The following is a 25,587-nucleotide window of genomic DNA, read 5'->3' on the forward strand; positions in this document are numbered from 1 at the left end:
CACAAACATTAGCTGGGTGTGGTGGCACGCGCCTGTAGTTCCAGCTACTGGGGAGGCTGAGGCAGGAGAATCGCTTGCACCCGGGAGGTGGAGGTTGTGGTGAGCCGAGATGTGCACATCTGCACATGCTGCCTGGTGACACAGCAAGACTCCGTCTCAAAAAAAAAAACAAAACACTGAAGGATCTAGATTTTCTAGGCAACATGGGACAAGGAAAATATTCCAGACTTTAGGTTTGATCCCAGCTTTTTCACTCCCTACTTGTATGACCTTGCATCTCAACTTCTAAATAGTGACATGAGTGCCATAAACCTTCAAATCATATCTATGGGAGTACCTACTGAGTGCCAGGTACTGTCCTCAGTGTGTGTGATAGACCAGTAAAACCAAACCAACCAAAGATATCTGCCCTATGGAGCTGACATTCTGGTGACCCTTACTTATTTTTTCCTATATCTTTTTTATTTATATATTTTTTCAGTTGTAATTCAAACAGAAAATAGAAAAAAAAACTGAGACCAATGTTTTCAATCCTCAGATTTGAAAAATGTTAATATTTTGTCATTATGTCAGATATTTTAAAAGAAATAAAGTATTACAAAGTTATGTTTTAAAATTCATTGTAGCTACAAACAGAAACAAAAAGCTGACAAAGGAGATGGGACTGAATCGGGGTCCTATTGCAAAATTAGTAAAATCAGGACAATAATGAAATACTTATCAATTCATTGAAGAAATGAAGGAAGAGTTTGGATGTTCTGGACAAAAGAAACACACTGAGAGAACAATAAATTACAAGAAAGATAATGGATGATGCTGTGAACCCAGAACCAATTCAATAGACAAACATAGGGACAAGCAGGCGCTTACTTCTTAGGAGCCAAGGATATTTATCACTTGGTATGATGGACTCATTTGGCCTCAGTAGCTTCTGGAACAGCTCTGCTCTTAACATTTGAACAATTTATTGCCTAATTATTTAGCATGCCCTTTTGAAGAGTCTGTCTGCTGGACACTTTCTGAGAGTGAGCACAAAAAGTGGGCTCTTGGAAAGTCATCCCTCCCCCTCATTGCATTAAAAGCAAAATAACCTTTTATCAAATGCTTTGTGACCATTTAGAATATTGAATTTGTATTTTAATCATCGAGTTCAACAGGAATATAGCCAGTGGGAAGGACTTAATTACAAATGATGTCTTTCTCATGGCTATGCCCACAATCCCAGGAGGTGCTTTAATGAAGTTCTGAGCCCTCAGACAGGAAAGGTCAAATGGCTTTCCTCCCCCCAGTACCTCCAAAGTGCACAAAGCTGAACCTTTATCCTAGCAGATGTTCAATCAGGTATAATGTTAGCCTGAGGCAAAAATTCCAGGAAACAAGTGCTCAGAGGGAAGCAATTCTCTGGAATTTAGTGGATAACAGCAGCCTCTTTTGGAGTTTGAAGAGGAGATGAATTTAGATAATCTCCTTTTGAATATAAATGTATATTTTGTTACAAGTGTAATATGCCAGCAGGGATACTATTCTGCTTGGGAATTTATTACATATTAAACATTCATGATATTGCAGATCAATATTTTTTTAAATGTTGAAAATGTTCCTGCTACACTTATGCTACACACATATTCAAATTTGTATAAGGTGAAACCAGCTGAAATTGCTTTTTGGTAGGTCAAAAAAGGTTGAATATTCCATTTTATCTGGTTCAACCTAATTACTCAAATTGTGTTACAATTAGCAAAAGAATGCAAAGTTACATTTTATAACACCATTTTTTAACCTGTTTTTCACTCTTATAAAATACTGTTGTATTACGTTAAACATCACTTCAAAATATGCTATATATATTATATATAGCATATTTTGATATATAATTTTATATAATATAAATACATCAGCATATTTTGAAATAATATTGTTTAACATAAGATTATTTAATAAGAATGAGAAATAGTTCAAAATATATTATTGAAAAATCAAAAAAAGTTTGGTTTTTCTTGAAACTTAAAAAAAATGGCTTATTTGCCTTCTCCAAATTAAAAAAGCAAATAAAACAAAACAAACCTCAATATGCTATGTGTTAGGGGAAAAAAAAAAAAACTTTAGCAAAACTAAATTTAAAAGAGTTTGATTAAGCAAAGAACAATTCCAACAGTCTCCAGAGGCAGAGCAGGCTCAGAGACTCCAGCACAGCCACGTGGTAGAAGGTTTATGGGCAGAAAAAGGAAAGTGAGGTACAGAAACCCCCGGACTGGTTATAGCTCCACCTTTGCCTTATTTGAACAGGGTTTGAACAGTTGGCCACATGTGATTGGCCAAAGCTCAGTGTTGGCACAAGAGCAGGCTACAGTCTGTTTACAATTCCATTCAGGTTATAGTTCACAATGTACAGAGAAACCTTTAGGCCAAACTTAAAATATGTAAGAAGACAGCTTTAGGCTAACCTTGATTTAACAAAGGAAAGATTTGGATTTCTACATGACTTACTAATGTTAATAAATACAGGAAATCTTCAAATACAGAATACTTTTTTGATATGGTTTTCTTTGAGAAGATATTTTGGTCTTCGAAAATTATTTTTACAATTTATGGCTTTGTAAAATATTTAGTCATGAAAATAGAGTTGTATTTATTCCTGCATTTACTTGATTTGATTTCTTACCATGGCTTATTATAATGCCTGTGCCCTGATGAAAAACTATAAGGGCTAATCAAAGTAATGTATGCCTCCATAAAGCACAATTTGGCTGAACATTAATTAACTGAACATAAAAATCTTTTTAAAAGACTCTTAAAGCTAATTCCAATGTAAATTTAAATAACTAGAAAACCATGTGAACCCCAAAACGAATGGAAAAATGTATATAACGTCAATTAAATTAAGCCTGAATAACACTTCAAATACACACTATTGATAGGTTAAATATTTGTGATTAAAAAGACTGGGGATCTTTAACAAAGACTAGTAAGGAGGCAATGGGGAAGGGAAGGCTGGAAATAGGGGAGGACCAGGAGGGACAGGATGACTCAGAGGTAAGTACCTGTCATTATTTCTGGAAGTCTATCTCAATGGTTGCGGCTATACCTGAAATTGAAAAAAAATCTAGTGTAGCTCACCATGGTGTGACTAAGTTGCAAAATAGATTGTCTTGGGTGGTTAACAAACAATTTCAGAAGAGAATACATTAAATTCTCTTAATGTTGTGCCGGAATAAGTGTATAGAGCAGACCACAAAATAGGGGAACAAGTGCCAGCCATGAGTCAGCTGATTCGATTTACGCTCCAGGCAATCGCCAGAAATTAGGTTGTTAAGCTGAGGGAACAAGATCGGTATTTAAACTGTCTTTATATGATATCATAGCCACACACCACCAGCCTCACCACCTTTATGGTGCCTTAATATAAAAATTGGATATTTGTTTATAAGTCTAATTCGTTTATGTTCTTTAAAATACACACCACCCTGAACGTTTACAAGAAATATGAATAGCATAAAAACCCTTTGCATAGTTGAAAAGCCGAGATGTATCTTATTTTTATTGGCAGTTAATGTAGAGGCCTGTATAACAGCTGCCTCAATAGCCACTAGATTAGGGACATAAAACTGCAAAACCTGTTCCCTGTGCGGGAGGGGAAACAGAAAAATAAGAGAAGCGCCCTCACCCAGGTTTTGGAATTCCAAGAAAGGTGTTGAACGCCTGATGAAGAATTCATTTTGAATATAACTATCTTCATTTAGGGAGGGTGTGTGAGTGTTCCGTTTGTCTTTGAAATGAAACCTTTCCAAGAGGCACGTGTTGATTTACCAAAGACAGAATGGCAAGGGGGAGCCCAGAGGCAAGAACTGGTGAAATCTCTCAGAAGACGCGGGAAGAAGCCTTTTTTCCCCTGCAATCTCTCCCGCCTCTCTCCAGAGTCCAGGAGGAGGCAGTCCCCGTGGCTTAGGCTTTATCTTTAAGACAATAGCGCCGCTCGTCGCCACCCGCGCGACTCGGATCGGGCATCCCGGCGGCCGCACCCCGCGCGCTGGCTCATCTGCACACCGGCCACCTGCACTGTCGGCCAGAGCCCCTGTCCCGGCGGCTTCCCCAGCAGCTTGGCTGCCCCTCAGGTCCTCCCGTCCCACCTGCACCTCCAGGACGACCTGGACCCGCCCATCCTCCTGCCCCACTAGCTCATCGACTTACGACTCCCTCAGTCCCTACGGCCCACGGAACCCTCTCCCCCACCCGCGCCACAGCCCGAGCGGCGGCGGCGGCGGCCTTAAGAAGCCCGCAGTCCCGCCCACGCCGCCCCGCCGGGGCCGGAGGTTGGAGCCGGGAGCACGGCCGCGAATCCCCGCACGTCCCCAGCGCCCCACGACACCGGGCCCTGCTCGCTGCAACTCGGGGACGGCCTGCGTCTCGCCTCCACCCTGGCCACGGGCCCCTCGGGCTTGTTTGCTTGTCCTCAGTCCCAGGGCCAGCCCCGCTCCCTCCTCCCGGCTGCTCCAACAGCCGTTTGCTTCCTGCGGTGTGTTTCTTTTTTCCCCTTCCTAGACTCCATCAAAGGTGGCTCTGTTATTGAAATATGAAGCCATTTCCTCTCCAAAACCCTTGGTTACTCAAGGCGGGAATCAATGGACCTATATACTCTCCCAGAAGTTATAAATAAATGTCTATTTGTTCAGGAGGCGTTTTCCCGCGTGTCCCAGCATCTTCCCCAGTGGTTATTTCAGGGGTGTGTGTGTGTGTGCGCGCGCGCGCGCCCTGTGCCCATCTGGTTCTAATCCTGGATATGGATCCACAACCCAACCCCACCCATCCCGTCTCCCCCTCGCATTCCTCGTTCTATAAATAAATCCAGGTTCTTTGAGCTCTGTCATCCAAGGATACAATAGCAGTTGTTTGTTAAGAGAAATTTAAACTCAACACCAATACTGAGTCCAGTAAACCAGAAAATATGCTTCTGGTGATTTGGGTGGAAGGCCATCACCAGTTTAAGAAGCTTTATGTGCCGCTATCATCATTGTCTGTTATCCTTGATCTCCTTTGGGGAGGGGAAGGCGGGAAAGAGAGGACCTCTCCGACCCTTGGATTTTTCTTTTAAGCAGAGGCTAATAAAACAAAGCGCAAACTGACTGTCCTGAGGAGTCTGCTCACACCGCTGCCCCGCAGATCATTCCACAGACCCCTTGTCCCATCCCTTCTGGACAGACCCAGGACTGATGAGGGTTCGGGTTCGGGAGGTGTGGTGTGGTGGGGGCTTGTGTGGCTGTAGCGGCCGGCTTTCCTAAACCCCAGAGCGGGATACTCGGGATCTGAGCAGAGGGGAAAGTCATCTAAGAGGCTGCTGCTTTACAAGGTCTGGGCACAGAGCTGCCCCTCCCTTCCTCCCTGAAGTTTGCATGAAGTGCACGTTAGGCTGTAATTAGGGGATTTGGGAGGAGAACTTTCCTGGTGACGCTTTGCTTTTCTTCTGCTCTTGGTGAGAAAGTGCCTCCTTCTTCCCAGGATCAGGACCTCTGCCATCCAGCGCCACAAAGAGACATTCTGCACACACACTCACACACACACACACACACACACACACACACACACACTCACACTCGCCCAGAGACAAACTTAAGGTGAGGAGAAAGAGCGCTAGCTTCACTTGATCTCCAGCTTCCAACTTAAGCAGAACTTGAGAGCATCCGAACTCCTGGATTTCAGGACAAGGTAAAACTTGCAAATTGTTTCCCCCTCTTTTGGTTATACCTTTGTGCCTTTAAGATTTCAGAGGGCAATACACATGCAATGTATATATACATTAAACAAATTTTATTCTTTTCTTTTGAATTTAGTTTTCATTTGAATTTAATATGGCACCTCAACTTTTAAAAAAGTTTCATATTGTCGGATAAAATATTTCACTATAATAAACAGGCTCAGTCTAAAAATGGAGAAAGAATTAACTCTAGTATCCTAGCTTCTGCTAGTGCTACTGTAAATCTGGTAGGGTCATGGTTTCCAAGTGGTGACTTTTCTATCTGTATCTCAACAACCATTTTTATAGCACCTGAGATGAAACAAGGATAGTATAGGCTGAAGGGAAAGGTGAGGAATGGGAATGTCCAGCCAGGCTTATGAATTTTGTTTCAGAGAATATATAGGGTTATGTGAAAAAGAAAGTTACTTTAGGCATAGGTAATACCTGTTAGATTAATAATCTTAGAAATGTTGCCATTTTTGGCCCAGGCTTCCTTCTCCAGCTAATTATGAAATTAAGATCATAGAATGATGATGCATTTCATATATACAATGATGTTGATGGGTAATTTGAATGCACTGAAGAGAATTTATAGTCATAGTTAAGATTACTGTTAAAAGTTGCTTAAAGAAATTATTTGTATGTTGAGACTGTTCCCCACCAAAAACAAACCTTAACTTGTTTGGGCTTTGATTAAGTAGTTTTCTTCCATTGAATGTGACTGTTGTGTTCAAAATAAGATGGCTTATTAATTTGAGAATAAGTTGCTTTATTTTCATTTATCACTGGAAAAATACACACAGTGGCCAGTACATTTGGGAATTTTTAGGGTGGAAAGTGTTCCTGTACATGTTCCAGTGTGATGTCATAAAATCAAACATACTGGCTGGCTTCTTGGAAGCTAATAGGTCTTAAGAAATTAAGGCTGTGAATTGATTTCTAAATGAATGTACTATTTATTCATTACAATTGTAGTTTCTGGTAACTATTTCTATGTGATTATTTCTGTGTACTAAATTTGCAGAGATTTTACACACATTTCAGTCATTTCAGTATTTTAATGGAATGGGAATATTGTTCTATCAAAAATATATCATAGTAGTTATCTTTGGAGAATTTTTAATGTGATATGATTCATAATTCTTATATCAGTTAACAAATTCCATTTACTTACAAAAATGAAAGTTTCCCTTCCATTCAGTAAAATATAATGTATACCAAAGGACTCTTCAGATATTAGCTTTAGTCTTTAGTCACTTTTATACCACCCATTTTAAAAAATTTAATTGTTTCAGCTAAGAAATGAATTTATATTTTTGTTGATGACCTCTTCCACTAAATTGGAAACAGCTTAAAAACAGAACTAGATAAGAAGTAATTTTACTTAAGGCTAATTAAATGAACAAGAGATAACCAACAACCTCAACAGACCACTGGTCTACAGGAGGAATGTACCCAGAGGCCAGTATTCTCGACAGGAATGCCTGATGGGCCTGGGCTTTCTATGAGAAACAAGAAGGTGGGGAAACATTATGTACTTATTTATAAAATGAGCCATTTATTTTCAGCAAGGCCCTGTCTCTCAGAGGAATGACTGACACTGTAATTTAGAAGTACTGAAGAGACTTTCACAGAGAAGACTCAATTCATTATATCCCTAGTGGTTTCACTTCCTTTTCCTTCCTTTGGGAGCAAGTAACACATCCAGGATAAATACATTCAGAGTACGCAGAAAGATACTTTATGAGTAAACGGTCTACTAAACAATCCTGCCTTTTAGCATCTTAGGTGTGGAATATTGGTATTTTCTGAACAGTTGAAGAAGTCCTTTGAATCTTAAGATAGCAATGCACTTCATCTTTGTAAAGATGAACAAAAGTTATATTCAGAAAATGACTCCCTTCCTTAGAAAATACTAGTTTTCTTTTTCATTTCTTTTTGCCCCATGCACATTTTATTTTTCAGATTGCATTTTTAAGATAATGATCTCTCACCAGTTAAAATTCTGATGAAATACCAGGCAAATTTGAAAATAATTTTGATAGTGCTTCAAATTAATTTTCTGACATCCTGCAGCCATGATTAGTAACCATAGTACTTAGTCTATGTCATTTAAGTGTACTTAGCCTGTCATTTAAAGGTAACAAAATGCTGTTGGAAGAAGTAGGAAAGGATGGAAACCTGAATATACTTAGGATTTTAATCAATAGTGTTTAAGGAGGATTAGAGGAAACAGCTGGTTAAACAATTATTAGGAGTAGAGAGGACGAGGTGGTATAAATTAATAATGCATCTCTTTATTTACACTGTGAATGGGAGGGTCTGTGGTGGTTAACTGTGTGAAGCATGGTCCCTGTGTGCCACCTAGTGGATAAGTCAAAGAAGGCTTTCTCACCGGCTTCTTAAAATACTCTGACTCCCTCGGTTGACGTTTGTTGAACATTAACTACACGCCAGACATTGGGATAGGTGCTCAGGGTAGAAAATAAAGCAAGTGATGTTTATATAAGTTAAAAATTAAGGTACAACTAAACAGTTTATGAAATCCCTAGTGGTTGTATTTAAGATCACTTTATTCTTTATTGGATACTTTACCATTAACTTTCTGCCTCCACAAGGATATAGCTTAATAACTGCAACTCACTTCTAATATAGGATTTGTTTTAGACAGACAGGTCATGGAATTGTTCAAGGACTGGTGGAAAGAGTTTGACCATCTTAAATCACTGTTCCTGAAATAGAAATAAATTTCTGTAAGGTTTAATGTTACTGAATTTAGTTGGGAAAATAACTACTAGCTTAAAAGGTTACCACAGAGCTGCACATTTTGTTTCATATTCTTTGATTTTTTTTATTAAATTGGAAAGGATAGTAGTACAAGTTGTTTTTGAGTAATGAGGTCTATTTTATAAAATATTGCTCTCAAACACTAATAATTAGCATGTAAAACAATTTCATCTATACTTGTTGTTCACTTGGAGTTTTGAAGCAGGAACCTGGCTTCCATGAAGTTGATCTAATAGAAAAAAAATTCTAGACAAAAACAATTACATGGAAAACCACCACTTGAGGGAAGCATTAAGATACCATAGAAGATTAGTCCATTTGAGTATTGCACTGAGAGCTTTAAAAACCTTTTCTTTAAAAGATATACGAATTATTACTCCAACTGGCTCTTTGCAAGTTATGTGACAATTGCAACAGTGATCAGGACAATCATCATTAATCAATACAAGTTGTGAAATTCATATAGGAAGGTAAAATGCCTCAGTAGAAAAAAATGATGAATTTGTTACTTGGGGAGCTTTGTAGGTGTAATCCAAAAATAGAGTTAGGCCTGCTGTTGTGGAATGGAAGTTTCCTCTTTGGAAGAGTTTGGTTTTTGTATGGCAGGGAAACCTACACAGTGAAAGAAGGAGACCCGCTCATTAAGTTGTTTTTCATTAATATCACAAAATTATAACCTGTGTTGATTGGAGGTACTGTTTGGAATTAGCATCATCAATTATATAAAATAAAGCAGATTATCTTAATCTTTATTTCCAATAGATCATTATCTACCAGGAAAAAAACACATTCTGTTAATAATTTCATTGGATCATCCTTGTGATTTAGAATGAATTGCATACTCATTCTAGTGAGAGAGCTAGTGAGAGACTGCCTAAAAGTCAGAGGTCCTTAAAGTAGAAGTTTAATCATAACTTTTCTAGTTTTTGGTTTTTTTTCCTTGAGATGGAGTCTTGCTCTGTCACCCAGGCTGGAGTACAATGGCGTGATCTCAGCTCACTGCAACCACCACTCCCCAGGTTCAAGCGATTCCCCTGCCTCAGCCTCTCGAGTAGCTGGGACTACAAGCATGTGTCACCATGCCCGGCTAATTTTTGTATTTTTAGTAGAGACAGGGTTTCACCATGTTGGCCAGGTTGGTCTCGAACTCCTGACCTCAGGTGATCCACCCGCCTCGGCCTCCCAAAGTACTGGGATTACAGGCATGAGCTACCATCCCCAGCCTTCTTTTAAAGTTTTCTGCCATGTTACAAGAAGTTTTAATGATTTCAGATGACTTAAGGATACTAGACAAGAACAAACTCTACAAGAGAAAACCAGCCAAGCTCTCTGAAATGGTCTGATGCTTATAGTTATATTGCCTTTGCTCCACGTAATAACTTCTCCCACTGATAGAGACATGGAAGGAGATAGCTGTTATTAAGAGTTTTTAGCTATGTGTCTCAGAGATAGCCAGAATTTAAGTATCAAATGTTGCTGACTATTTTGAGACTCCACTGATTGTTTTACGGCTTAACAGGGGTGACATCTGAGATCAGGGTATTGCTACAAGACCAGGAGACTATTTACAAAACAAAAAGAAAAATTCAGAGTAAAAATGACTTGGAAAACTTGCTAAAGTTAAAGGGCTGGTTCTCAATCTGTTCAAGACAACAGAAATTTTCCCTTCTGCCCAATCTAACATCCAAAAAGAACACAATTTACTCTATTGGTTACTAAATTCCAATTACTATAATATCCAATTAAATTAAATAATATTCAAATTATGTTTATGCTAAGTCTAGATTTCCCTAAGCCTTTCACAAAGTCTTATGGATATTCCTTGGTTTTGTCTTCATTCATACTCTGTGAATTTTTTTCTCATTTTCGCTCTGTTATTTTGAATTTGGAGGATCACCTCATTTGATCATTCATTTATTCATTTGTTTATTCAACAAAAATGTATTGAGCACTGGCTATTTACCAGGAACTGTGCTAGTCCCATGCAATCCCCCTCACTTTACACTATGAAAATCCATTCTAAAATAATCAGAAAGTCAAAACTGATGTCATAAACCCGAAATGTTACAAGGTCCTGAAGTGTACTTTGAGTAACAAAAATAACCAAAAAGTTCTGGCCTCACAGTTTTGGTATTAAGAAAATTTTGAGCATGCATTTTAAAAAATTATTTTCACTTGTGTGCAAATGCTGAGCTGAGTGGATAACAGCTTTGTTTCTTGGCTGCGTGGACACAGATGGGCCTGGAAAGGCAGTTCTGACACTCCAAAACCCCAGGAGGACTAGGGTTCCAATAATATGTCTGCTTGGATGGACAGGAAACACAAAAATGCATTTGCACAGAATTGTTGTCCACCAGCATGAAACTAAAGTTCAGATTAAGCAAGAATGATTTAGTGCTTACCGTTTGCACCAGGCAGGTACCACGCTAGGTGTTGCATAGTAATTGGCTCAAGGAGTTCACAAACCAGTGGAGGAGACAGATGGATACACATCATGAATCACTAGTAAAATTTGCCAAGTAGGTGAAACTTGCCTTCCTAATTTCCTGGCTCCCTTTCTTTGCATTTACCCAAGCCTTCTAACCCCTCTATCTCATAAACCGAGACTCCTGCCCTCTACCCCTGCATCCCAGAGGATCTGATAGTTCTCTGGTTTATTGATTTCTTGACTACATTTAATTGTGAATGAGGTTCACTCATGCATTACACTTAAGTGTGAATGAGTTTCACTCATGCATTTACAATTTAAGTCCTTTATTTCTTTAAAGTAAATGTTTTGTTTTCTGTAAAAAGAATTTAAAACATCTGGGAGCCTTCCCATCCTTACACCAAAGGGTGTAATTAAGCCTCATTCAATCCCCCAAGGTCTTCAGTCTCTCAGTTATCCCCACTCCCTGTGTGAGAACAGATGGATTCCCTCAAGGCCTGTTTCCTTCCAGAAATGTGAAGGACCATGTTAACTACTGGCTCCTTTCAGCTGAGCCTGATCAACCTGTTCTTCCACCTCCCCTAGCGCTTTAGCCAGACAGATCTCTCTTCCCTTTGCCCCAAGGGGCATACAGCATCCATCCTGTTTTAACATTCCTGTTCACTTTGCCTTAACCTCTGCTCTAGATCCCCTCAGCCCTTCATGACAGTGCTTCAACTGTGGCCCCTGGACAGGTAGCGCATCCATAGCTTCTTAAGTTCTACGGTTTCGAGCCCTTATGCCACCCCAAATATCCAGGTTTAGTGGGAGGGAGCAGTGAGAATCCACATACCTGGTCCAAGAATTCCTCAAAGTCGTGGAGATGGAAAAGGAACATGCATAGGAGAAGCACAGGAATCAGCCATCATGTTGAAAATACGGGTCAAAGCCAACATCTTTTAAAAATATTTGCTCAGGTATGTAAGTACAGTAAAATTGGTTTCAGAGACATTTCAGTGTTGATGCTGATCATAGCTTCTGGAAAACTATGAAAAAAAGAAAACAGTGAAAATCTGCTTTGGCTTTATAAAAGTGACATGAATCAGAGTCATTTGTTTAAATATCTTCTCAGTTTATGTTTAATTAGCATAATCATAGCCATATTTTATTAAGTATTTCATTAATTTATGTAGTTTTTTTATTATACCCCATTAGATTATGCTACCATCGTTTGGTGCTCTTGTAAGCTATTGTTCTGGTCTTACAACATAAAGATGTGCTCACAGCTTATTAAATTTCTAGGACTGATGACCCTGATTTAGAGAGGTGATTTCCTTTCCTGTCTTTCCAGTAGCCTAGAGGAGAGGGGTCATTAGCCTGCATTATTCAGCTGGCTTGGAGATACGAATGCCTGACATCCTGTTGCCGCTGTTGGTGTCTAGCACAGTGCAGAACATGGGGCTTCGGGGGTGTCCTGACTTTCTATCCCAAGTGCCTATATTTCAGATGTCTGAATACCTCTAAACCCAAACCGTTCCCCAGTTCTGTTTTTGTTTCCTTATGTCTCTTCTTACCCAGCAATGTTGTTAAATTTATAAACTCTTTTAAGATGTAAATGATAATCACTACAGTATAAAATTAATCATGTAAATAAAATTAATTGTTAATCTCAGTAAATCTCTAAGGAAAGCAAGACTGGAGGTGGAAAACCCATTCAGAGGTCATCAAAACAGCGTAGGCATGACTGAATGGGATGCATTGACGGGATGTGGACGAGAAGTCTGAGATAGTGTGACTGTTCTAAGGATGGATGATTACCTGAGGAGGGATGCAATTGACTAAGATTAGGAATATAGGAAGAATAGAAGTTTCTGGGAGAAAATGATTAGTCTAATTTAGGAAGAAGTGCCAACAGGACAGCCAAAAACTCATAGGAGTTGAATGCACATTTCTTAAGTACATGGGAGAAGTCATGGCTGGAAATGGAGATTTGGAAGACTCTGGCATTAAAATGGTAGTTGAAAATCATCTGGAAGAGAGAAGGGATCGATCATCCCGGGGATATACTAAGGGGGAAGCAGTTAACCAAGAACTGAAACCCAGGGAAGAATTAGTAAGAATGAGTTTTGACATGATTTATGCATGAATTTAACTTTTTATTTTATTAACTATAAATATCCACTCAGTTGGATAACAGCAATGTTTATTAATCCTTACATCTCACAGTCCTAGTCAGTCCTCTGCATATAGAAGGTGCCAGACATGTTTGTTGAATTAAAGGAAATTAAAATGGTATTTCCGCACCTTGATGCTCTAATGACAGATTTTCATAATGATAACCCTGAGTAAGACCCCAAAATGTCTAGATTATAGTTGTTTATTACATTTTGTCCAATACCGAACTAACTTTAAATATATGTTGCTGCATTTTGTTGTTTAAAAATCAGTAATCAATGTGTGGTGTAGATGGTAATTCACCAGAGTACTTGATTAACCATAGCCCATGTTGTTTAGCTTACCATATAAATGAGTTTGCCACAGAATGCAGACTAATTCAAGTCTATTTATAATTCGTTTTCTAGTTCCTTGATTCTGAAGGCTTCTAAACCTTAGGTCAGATTTGTAGTCCATAATCCTGGGTTTCTCTGGACTTCTCAGCAACTTCCTTTTTTTTTTTTTTTTTTTGTCCAGGTTCTCCTCCCTCCCCTTATAGGACTGCTTGATAAAATACAAAAAAAAAAAAATTCAATCATTGAATAACTTTAAGTATTCCCCCAATATTTCATGGGACATATTTATACCAAAAAAATTCTTGTTTTTCTAAAGTTCAATTTTAACTGGATATTCTGTATTTTTTTAAACTAAACCTGACAACCCTATCCCCTACTTAAAGTTACTGTAACTAGAATATGCCAAATAAAATTTTTTTCATGAAATTTCTGAACACTCTCCTTCTACAGGTCAATGAAAAAAGTTACAGATTTTACTAGCGAGATAAATATATTAAAAAGAAGATCTAAATAAAATTTTTGATCTAAAATATACTGATCAAGATGCAAACTTACAGAGCATTTATAACTATGACATTATATACACTATGTGCTAATAATTATCCTGAGAATGCCATCAATGTATATTCATGATCATGTTTTTTATTCTAGCTAAAATATTTTAAAATAATGTACATATTAGAAAATTAAACTTTTTATGTGCTCCGTTTTCAAGTCAGCAATAACGATAAAACAAAATAATCATTTTTAAATTAAGGACCATACATTCAGAAAAATATATATATAATATACAACAGGTATAAATTCTAACTGCAGAATACCTGAAAGGATCTTGACCCTTGTTAATTACATGTTATATTGTGCTTGTGCTGCCACCTTGTGACACTTTGAGGTATTACCCAATGTAAAAGTCCAGCTTGACCATTTGGTCAATGTTAACACGATTCCTCATCCTTACATGATTAATATTTTCACTTTACCTAAATTGCTGTATAATTTAATACAGAGAAAGTAACTTCAAGTATGTAATGCAAATATTTTCTGAGTCTGTCTGCAAATTAGTATATCATTCTTGAGTCAATCACTAAATTATAATTTATTCAGTACTGTCTGAATTTATGTTTTATGGATAAATTTAGTTGTGTCTGTATGTGTGTTCAGTTTACTTGACCTTTCAATCTGAATTTCCCATAGCTTCATGAACTTAACATTTCCAGAATTGAGCTCATTATTTTCCTTTGACCAAGCCTAGTTCGTGTCATCTCTCTTTATATATATCAAGACAATAAAATGTGTTAGTCAAACCGAACACTTTTAAGAGTCAAAGGGGATGGCTTACTAATCATGATAACAAAAAAGGCATAAACAAAGACCGTCCCAAGGAAACTAGTCACTTACGTATAATTTAAAAATAATTATAGTACCAATCACCCAAACTAGAAAATTTGTTGTTCTCAACTACGGGTCCAGGGCAGTGAACTGGAATCTTTATCTCAGATTTTCTTCATTCCTCCTACCTATTCATTCCCTTTCATCTTCACTTCTTTCTTTGTTGTCCATCATGCTTGCCAGCATTCTCCATGTCCTTGTTCTGTTGTTTGCAAAGGGATCCAAAAAACAAAATCTTTTTTCATGATGAATCTAACTGCCCCCGTCCTCCATACTTGCTCCAATTTTCTGGGAACTGCTAAGAAAAGTAAATATCACCCTGCAGAATGGGACAACTTTAGAACTTTATGGTATTTGATGTCAGCTGTATCTTTCATGCTTTATGGCAGTTCTACCATATTTCTTAAAAGTCCATTGTTTCTTGAGCTCCCTGTAGCAGATGTGCAAGCCTCTCTAATTCACATGGAAAATAGAAGCTACTCTCTCACTGTCTTGCCTAAAACTAGCCTCTGGTCTGTACCCCCAACACATTATCTCTTTTTTCCTTTTTGTAGAATAATATTTTTTTAAATCTCCTTTACCTCGAAGAGCCCAGTGTGGATGTTGCCCCCGAGCTCTGGATCTCATTTCCTCCAGTTTTCTTGGATAAATCTCTATTTATTAGATCTATTCTCTCTTGTATTATCAACCTCTCCCACTCTGGTTGTTTTTCTTTTTTTTCTTTTTTGAGACAGAATCTCTCTCTGTCGCCCAGGCTGGAGTGCCATGGCGTGATCACGGCTCATTGAAACCTCTGCCTCGTGGGCTCAAGCAGTTTTCCTGCCTCACCCTCCAGAGTAGCTGGGACTACAGGCGCCTGCCACCACACCTGGCTAATTTTTGTATTTTTAGTAGAGACGGGGTTTTGCCATGTTGGTCAGGCTGGTCTCGAAATCCTGACCTTAGGTCATCCATCCGCCTCTGCTTCCCAAAATGCTGGGATTACAGACATGAGGCACCGCCCTCAGCCTATTTTTCTTATTGGCATTTCATCACAGTCAAATCTTCTTTATCTTAAAAACATAAACCTTTTCTAATGTCACATGCCTTCTGTCAATCTTTCTCCTTTTCATGAGAGCCACTTTTTTTTTTTTCCTGAACTACCTATGTTCACTGTCTATCCCCTCACCCCCATCCTCTCCTCAACTTACTGTAATGAGCTTTCTCCCACAGCTACTCCATTGAAATTCTCCTCAGCAAGGTCAACAATTACTTTTTTTCAGTGCTTTTTTTGTGGCATTTTAATTCTGGTGACCATGTTCCCTTCACAACAATCTCTACCCTGGGCTTTGTGACGTCATTCTTTCCTAGATTTCAGGCTTCTATGGTTAATCTATCTCAGTCTCCATTTCAGGCTTCTAAAGAGAAGTCTACCGGCCTCTTGGCTGTTTGTATTTCAATGGCTTCTGCCCAGGATGCTTGTCCCCACCCTACATATTCTCCCTGTGCACTTCCATCTACGTCCATGCATCACACTGCACTCAGCTATGTGCTGGCGACTCCCACATCTTTAGATCTATCCAGTGAGTGTCTAAACCACCTGCACTAGCACATCTCACAAACATGTCAAATTCCACAAGTCCATAATGAACTCTTTTTCTTTCTCCTGAATTCGAACCACCCCAATTTTATCTAGTTTAGTAAATAGCACCATTTTCTCTCCACTCAGTTTTCAAAAACAGGAACATAGGAGTCATCCTATGGATTCTGTCTCATAAATATCTCTCTCCATTAGCATAAATCCTGACCTTCATTATCATCCTCTCTTACTGAATTCCTGCAAACCTCACCCATCAGTCTCTGTCTCCCATCTTGTTACTTTCTAATTTATTCCCTCACACTGAAGCTAGAGTCACTGTTCTAAAGTGTAAATATGAAAATATCTCCCCACTTAAAGCGCTTCAATGTCTTTTCATTGCTGTGACAATTAGGTCCAAATTATTTTAAGTGATTTGCAAGGTTCTTAGTGACCTGGCTTGAGCTCTTAGCTGGAAAGCAACCTCATCTAAACTTACCCAATACAGTATGTTCACTGTCTGGGCGATGGGATCAATAGAAGCCCAAACCTCAGCATCATGCAGCATACCCTTGCAACAAACCGGCACATGCACTCCCTGAATCTAAAATAAAAATGGAAATTTTGTAAAATAAATAAATTAATTAAATAAAATTACCCAATATACTAGCTGACAGGATTCAATGACCGAAAAAGCCAAGATAGTAAAACAGAAAATAGAAATAGACCAATAGGAGATGTAAATATTAGACTTTTCAGACATAGGCTTTATGTGATTAATATGCTTAAGAAATTAGACTATTTTTAGGAAAGCATTTTGCCTTTTATTTACTGTGTAAAAAGAACATTTGCCCAATATGAAAATAGGCAATACAGAAAAATACAAGCACACTACTTATACATTTAGTTAGTTGAATTCCAGATATCTCTGTGAGTTTAGAGAAATACATGGCTAGAAAGATAAACTGGGCTGAGCACGGTGGCTCACGCCTGTAATCCCAGCACTTTGGGAGGTCTGGAGTTCAAGACCAGCCTGACCAACATGGTGAAAACCCGTCTTTGCTAAAAATACAAAAAAAAATTTTCAGGGCATGGTGGCACAGGCCTGTAGTCCCAGCTACTCAGGAGACTGAGGCAGGAAAACAGCTTGAACCTTGGAGGGAAGGTTGTAGTGAGCTGAGATCACGCCGCTGCACTCCAGCCTGGGTGACAGAGGCTGTGTCTCAAAAAAAAAGAAAAAAAGAAAAGAAAAGAAAAGACAAAAGATAAACTGATAATTTCTAGATGTTTTATAGAAATGTTTTCATACTCCTCCTGCTGTTTCAAAGTGTAAATATTTTTAATGTAGCAGAAGGAAGAGTATCTACTATGTAAGTAAAATACTTATTCTAATTTAGAATCCTTTTTTTTAACTTTTAGTTTAGTGGATACATGTAAAAGTTTGTGATATAGGTACTGGTGTCATGGGGGTTAGTTGTACAGATTATTTCATCATCCACATACTAAGTCTAGTACCTAATAGTTACTTTTTCTGCTCTTTTCCCTCTTCCCAACCTCCGCCCTCAACAGACCCCATTGTCTATTGTTCCCTTCTTATAGTTCATGAGTTCTCATCATTTAGCTCCTACTTATAAGCGAAAACATACAGTATTTGGTTTTCTTTTCCTGTGTTAGTTTGCTAAGGATAATGGCCTCCAGCTCCATCCATATTCCCACAGAAGACATTATCTTGTTCTTTTTTATGGCTGCATAGTATTCCATGGTGTATATGTATCCCATTTTCTTTATTTAGTCTGTCATTAATGGGCATTTAGGTTGATTTCATGTCTTTGCTATTGTCAATAGAGCTGCAATGAATATACATGTGCATGTATCTTTATGGTAGAATGATTTATATTCCTCTGAGTATATCCCCAGTACTGGGATTGCTGGGTGGAATGGTAGTTCTGCTTTAGCTCTCTGAGGACTCATCATACTGCTTTCTGCAATGTTTGAACTAACTCGCATTCCCTCCAACAGTGTATAAGTGTTCGCTTTCCTCCACAACCACACCAGCATCTGTTATTTTCTGACTTCTTTATTATAGCCATTCTGACTGTGTGAGATGGTGTCTCATTGTAGTTTTGATTTGCATTTCTGTAATGACCAGTGATATTGAGCTTTTATAACATATGCTTGTTGGCTGCACGTATGCCTTCTTCGGAAAAGTCTGTTGACGTCCTTTGCCCACTTTTAAATGGGATTGTTTGTTTTTCTCTTTTTTCTCCTGTAAATTTGCTTAAGTTCTTACAGATGTATAGTTTGCAAACATTTTCTCCCATTCTGTAGGTTGTTTACTCTGTTCACAGTTTATTTTGCTGTGCAGAACCTCTTAAGTTTAATTGGATCCCATTTGTCAAATTTTGCTTTTGTCGTGATTGCTTTTGGTGTCTTCGTCATGATATCTTTGGCTGTTCCTGTTTCCAGGATGGTATTGCCTCGATTGTCTTCCAGGTTTTTTACAGTTTTTAGTTTTACATTTAAGTCTTTAATTAATCTTGAGTTGATTTTTGTATATGGCTTAAGGAAGAGATCCAGCTTCAATCTTCTGCATATCGCTAGCCAGTAATCCCAGCACCACTTATTGTATAGGGAGTCTTTTCCCCATTGCTTGTTTTTATCAGTTTTGTCAAAGATCAGGCGGTCATAGGTGAGTGGTCTTGTTTGGGGACTTTCTATTCCATTCCATTGCACTATGTGCCTGTTTTTGTACCAATACTATGCTGTTTTGGTTACTGTAGCCCTGTAGTATAGTTTGAAGGTGGATAATGTGATTCTTCCAGCTTTCTTCCTTTTCCTTAGGACTGCCTTGGCTATTTGGGCTCTTCTGTGGTTCCATATGAATTTTAAAATAGTTTTTTCTAGTTCTGTGAAGACTGTCACTGGTAGTTTGATAGGAATAGCATTGAATCTATAAATTGCTTTGGGCAGCATGGTCATTTTAATGATATATGGATTCTTCCTATCCATAAACATGTGAAGGATATTTTTCCATTTGTTTGTGTATTCTCTGATTTCTTTGAGCAGTGTCTTGTAATTCTCACTGTAGAAATACGGCTCCCTGGTTAGCCGTATTCCTAGGTACTTTGTTCTTTCTGTGGCAATTTTGAATGGGATTGTGTTCCTGATTTGGCTCTTGGCTTGGCTCCTGGTGGTGTATAGGAATGCTAGTGATTTTTGTATGTTTACTTTGCATCCCGAAACTTTGCTGAAGTTATCAGCTGAAGGAGATTTTGAGACAGAACTATAGGGTTTTCTAGATATAGAATCATGTCATCTGCAAACAGAGATAATCTGACTTCCTCTCTTCCTATTTGGATTCCCTGTATTTCTTTCTCTTGCCTGATTGCTGTGGCTAGGACTTCCAATACTATGTTAAATAAAAGTGGTGAGAGAGGGCATCCTTGTTTTGTGCTGGTTTTCAAAGGGAATGCTTCCAGCTTTTGCCCATTCAGTATAATGTTGACTGTGGGTTTGTTATAGATGGTTCTTACTATTTTGAGGTATGTTCCCTCAATACCTAGTTTATTGAGAGTTTTTAACATGAAGCGATGTTGAAATTTATTGAAAGCCTTTTCTGCATCTATTGAGATAATCATGTGGGTTTTGTCTTTAGTTCTGTTTATGTGATGAATCACATTTATTGATTTGTGTATGTTGAACCAGCCTTAAATCGTGGGTATAAAGCCTACTTGAACATGATGGATTAGCTTTTCATGTGCTGCTAGATTCAGTTTTCAAGTATTTTGTTAGGGATTTTTGCATCAATGTTCACCAAGGATATTGGCTTGAAGTTTTTTGATGTTGTTGTTGTGTCTGTCATGTTTTGGTATCACGATGATGCTGGCCTCATAGAATGAGTTGGGGAGGAGTCCCTCCTTCTTGATTTTTTGGAATGGTACAAGCTCTTTCTTGTACATCTGGTGGAATTTCGCTGTGAATTCATTTGGCCCTGGGCTTTTTTTTTTTTTTTTTGGTTGGTAGGCTATTTATTACTGATTCAATTTTAGAGCTTATTTTTGGTCTTTTTCAGGGAATCAGTTTATTCCAGGTTTAGTTCTAGGAGGGTGCATGTTTCCAGAAATTTATCCATCTTTTCTAGGTTTTCTAGTTTGTGTGCATAGAGGTGTTCATAGTAGTTTCTGATGGTTGTTTTTATTAATATTTCTATGGGGTCAGTGGTAACATCCTCTTTGTCATTTCTAATCATGTTTATTTGGATATTCTCTCTTTTCTTCTTTATTACCCTAGTTAGCAGTCTATCTATCTTATTAATTTTTTCAAAAAACCAACTCCTGGATTTGTTTATCTTTTGAGTGTTTTTCTGTGTTTCAGTTTCCTTCCATTTAGCTCTGATTTTGATTGTTTTTTGTCTTCTGCTAGCTTTGGGGTTGATTTATTCTTGCTTCCCTAATTCTTTCAGTTGTGATGTTAGTCATTAATTTGAAATCTTTCTAACTTTTTGATGTGAGAAATTAGTACTATGACTTTCCCTCTTAACACTGCCTTAGCTGTGTCCCAGAAATTCTGGTATGTTATGTCTTTGTTGTCATTAGTTTCAAAGAACTTAATGATTTCTGCCTTATGCATTATTTACCCAAAAGTCATTCATGAGCATGTTGTTTAATTTCCATGTAATTGCATGGTTTTGAGCAATTTTCTTTTTCCTTTCTTTTTTCTTTTTTCTTTTTTTTTTTTTTTTTTTGCAACGTTTCACTCTTGTCACCCAGGCTGGAGTGTAATGGTGCAATCTCGGCTCACTGAAATCTCCGCCTCCCAGTTTCAAGTGATTCTCCTGCCTCAGCCTCCCGAGTAGCTGGGATTACAGGTGCATGCCACCATGCCCGGCTAATTTTTGTATTTTTAGCAGAGACAGGGTTTTGCCATGTTGGCCAGGCTGGTCTCAAACTCCTGACCTCAGGTAATCCACCTGCCTCAGCCTCCCAAAGTGCTGGGATTACAGATGTGAGCCACTGTGCCTGGCCAAGCAATTTTCTTAGTCTTGACTTCTTTATTTATTGCAATATCATCTGAGAGTGTGTTTGGTATGATTTTGCTTCTTTTGCATTTGCTGAGCATTGTTTTATGTCTAATTATTGGCTGAGTTTTAGAATGTGCCATCTGTTGATGAGAAAAAAATATATATTCTATTGTTTTCGGATGGACAGTTCTGTAGAGGTCTATCAGATCCATTTGCTCCAATGTTGAGTTCAGGTCCTAAATATCTTTGTTAATTTTCTGCCTTGATGATCTGTCTAATACTGTCAGTGGAATGTTGAACTGTCCCACTATTACTATGTTGGAGTCTTATGTCTCTTTGCAGGTCTCTAAGAATTTGCTTTATGAATCTGGGTGCTCCTATGTTGGGTGCATATAAATTTAGGATAGTCAGATCTTCTTGGTGAATTGAACACCTTATTATTATTTAATGCCCTTCTTCGTTAGTTTCTGATCTTTGTTAGTTTAAAGTCTGTTGTTCCAAAATTAGGATTGCAGCTCCTGCTTTTTTCTGTTTTCCATTTGCTTAGTAGATTTTCTTCCATCCCTTTATTTTGAGCTTATGAGTGTCATTATGTGTGAGGTATCTCTCTTGAAGGCAGCATACCATTGAGTCTTGCTTTTTAATCTAGTTTGCCACTCTGTGCCTTTTAAGTGAGAAATTTATGCCATTTACTTTCAAGGTTTGTATTGATACATGTGGATTTGATCCTGTCATGTTGTTAGCTGGTTATTATCCTGACTTGTTTGTGTGGTTGCTTTATAGTGTCACTTGCCTGTATATTTAAGTGTGCTTTTGTATTAACTAGTAGCAGTCTTTCCTTGCCATACTTAGTGCTCCTTTCAAGATCTCTTGTAAGACAGGTCTGCTGGTAACGAACTCCCTAAACATTTGCATATCTGAAAAAGATCTTATTTCTTCTTCACTTAGGAAGCTTAGTTCAGCTGGACATAAAATTCTTGGTTGAAGATTTTTTTTTTTTGAGACTGTTGAATATAGGCCCCCCAGTCTCTTCTGGCTTGTAAGGTTTCTGCTGAGAGGTCTGCTGTTAGTATGATGGGCTTCCCTTTTCTAGGTGACCTGCCCTTTCTCTCTAGTTGCCTTTAACATTCTTTTTTTTTCATTTTAATCTTCAAAAATCTGATGATTATGTGTCTTTAGGATGTTCTTTTTGTGTAGAAACTTGCAGGGGTTCTCTGTATTTCCTGAAGTCAACTATGGCCTCTCTGGGCCTTTCCCAAAACTTGCCAGAGAGGCCAACAGTCAAGTTCAGGAAATACAGAGAACTCCTGCTAGATTCTAGGATGATATCCTGAAATCTGCTTTCCAAGTTGTTGGCTTTCTCCCCATCCCTTTCAGGAATGCCAATGATTTGTAGATTTAGTTTTTTTACATAATCTCATACTTCTTGGAGGTTTTGTTCATTCTTCTTCATTCTTTTTTCTTTATAAGTCCTCATAAGTCTGACTGTCTTATTTCAGAGAGACAGTATTCAAGTTCTGAGATTCTTCCCTCAGCTTGGTCTATCATGCTGATAATACCTCTGAAAAATATGGAACACTTTACTAATTTGTGTGTCATCCTTGTGCAGGGGCCATGCTAATCATTCCAATTTTAGTGTGTGTGCTACTCAAGCAAGCGCAGAAATTAGATATTAAAGTAGAGAATTTTAAAAAAGAACTGGAAACTACCAAAAAACATTCAAATGGAAATCCTAGAACTAAAAACAATGTAATGACTAAAAAAAACTCAGTACATGAGTTTAGGAAAGTTTAGAAACATTGAGGAGATGACTAGTAAACTCGAAAATAGGTCTGACAAAAGTAACCAGGCTAAAATTGGAGAGAAAAATGAAACTTCCAGGAGCAGGGGGCAGTGGTAGTAAAAGACATGTGAGATATAGAAATAGGCATCTCAGATGGAGTAAACACAAATGGGGCAGAAAAAATATTTTAGGAATAATGTCTGTGGCTGTCCAACAAGTCACAGATTCAGGAAGCACTGCAATGCCCCAACAGGATAAACACCAAAAAGTAAAACACCCACACCCAGGCATGGCATAAGAAAACTGCTGGAGGCCAGATATGGTGGTTCACACCTGTAATCCCAGTACTTTGAAAGGCTGAAGCATGCATATCTCTTGAGGTCAAGAGTTCAAGACCAGCCTGGCCAACATGACAAAACCCCATCTCTACTAAAAATGCAAAAATTAGCCAAGTGTGGTAGTGCATGCCTGTAGTCCCAGCTATTTGGGAGGCTGAGGCGGAGTCTTCAGTGAGTTGAAATTGCTCCACTGCACTCCAGCCTGGGCAACAGGGCGAGACTGTCTCAAAAAAAAAAAGGAAAACTGTTGGGGAAAAAAAAAGAGGGCATATTGAAAGCTTCCAGAAACAAAAGACACTAGACAGACTAACGAGTAAGAAAATCAGCTAGTTGGAAAATTTCCTTTTCTTTCCACTTTAAGAAATGCCAAAAATCAGTGGGTTGGCTTGACTATGTTCTGAGTAACCCTTATCTTCATGGCCTGCTTTCTCTGAGAGACCAAACCCTTCAAGCCTAGAGGGATTATCAGTGTGCCTAGCTCCCTGAAGATGCTGTGCTGAGATAAATTTTAGGGGGGACTCAGTTCCTGCAGTCTTTTGTAGATGCTCTACAGTCTTATTGCTAACAAGCCAAAATTCTGGAAGCAGTTTGAGATGTTCATATCCATCTTTATCACTATCTAATGTAATTTTAAGTTATAAAAAGAAAAATGATGACTGAAAAGTTTATAATTTATACAGGATATTTGACAATGTTATATCTATTTTTTTAAGCCATGAAAGGCAGGCCAAAGTAAAAGCCAAATTTGTCACAAAGATTTCAATCATTAAAATCTCTCAGGATATCTAACTTCTCTTCCCAAACATTTATGCAGTTCTACTCCTCTAATTCTGAGCTTACACACTTCTCTCAAGCAGGAATCCCTTATCATATTATCCCTCCCACCTGAAACATGGCTCATGCTTGCATCATTCATGTAACACTTCCTCCTGGTAACCTTGCATTGTGCCACTAGCTGGAATTAGTCACTTCTTTCTCATTTCTCTCTTAATATTTTATTCGTACCTCGATTACTTCATATAGATTTGTGTGTGTGTGTGTGTGTGTGTGTGTGTTTGTCGAAGTCTCGCTCTGTCGCCCAAGGTGGAGAGCAGTGGAGCGATCTCGGCTCAGCGCAACCTCCGTCTCCCGGGTTCAAGCAATTCTCCTGCCTCAGCCTCCCAAGCAGCTGGGACCACTGCGTCTGGCTAATTTTTTGTACTTTTAGTAGAGACGGGGTTTCACCATGTTGGCCAGGCTGGTCTTGATCTCCTGACCTCAGGTGATCCACCCGCCTCGGCCTCCCAAAGTGCTGGGATTACTGGCGTGAGCCACCGTGCCCCGCCTCATATACTTTTTCATGTGTTGAATATAATCAACTGTTGAAATGTCTTTTATTTATTTATAGTGTCTTTGTTAATGAGTCGTTTTATCCATCTTTACATCCTTCAAAATTCTGAGCTGAAAGGTCAGATTTGAAACTGTAGAGATCAAAGGACCAAATGTGTTCCAAACACCCACCTACTCTCAAATCCCCTGTGTAATACAATAGGCAGATGTTTGTTGATCTGCCTAAACACCTGCGGTAGCAGAAAGCAATGTGTACTTCACAGGGCAATTCATTTCACTTTTAGATGACTTATTAGGAAATTCTTCCTGACAGTGTGCAAAATTTGATTTCTTGACTTCCACCCACTTGGTCCAGTTTTGCCTTGTGAAGCTACACGAAATAAGTTTAATAGCTTTTCCATATTTGGGACGTCTATTTCTAAACGCAAAGCATTATGTTTTTCCTGCAAAATTTTGTTATTTTTGTCACATCGTTCCAAATTTTGCAGATGGTTCTATTCTAGCTCTCAAGTCACATTGCAATTAGTCTAGTATTAGCTTTACAACCCATATACAGGCTTTGAGCCTTGGAACTATAAGACTAAAAGGAAAACTCTCATTTATATTAACATCACTTGAAAGTAAACCTCTTGAGTGATAGTGTAACAGAATTACAGAAATTAATAAGATAATGTCCTTTGTCACTGGGAAGGTCTCCTTTTATTAAACTAATAGCTAGTGCACCAGAGATAAGGAAAA

The 25,587-nt window shown here is 38.3% G+C and overlaps 1 protein-coding gene and 1 pseudogene across 1 annotated transcript in view; one reads left to right on the plus strand and one right to left on the minus strand.

Annotated features, from left to right (window-relative positions):
* Positions 1 to 5,476: 5,476 nt before the first annotated feature.
* Positions 5,477 to 25,587, plus strand: part of HAPLN1 (hyaluronan and proteoglycan link protein 1) — an 83,682-nt gene continuing 63,571 nt past the window's right edge. Inside the window, exon 1 of the mRNA XM_003822242.7 lies at positions 5,477 to 5,700. The gene's annotated coding sequence lies outside the window, so the exon portion shown is untranslated. The remainder of the gene's footprint in view (positions 5,701 to 25,587) is intronic.
* On the minus strand, positions 22,964 to 23,059 carry LOC112439913 (U6 spliceosomal RNA; annotated as a pseudogene).

Source organism: Pan paniscus, chromosome 4 (assembly GCF_029289425.2).
Source record: "Pan paniscus chromosome 4, NHGRI_mPanPan1-v2.0_pri, whole genome shotgun sequence".
Taxonomy (NCBI): Eukaryota; Metazoa; Chordata; class Mammalia; order Primates; family Hominidae; genus Pan; species Pan paniscus.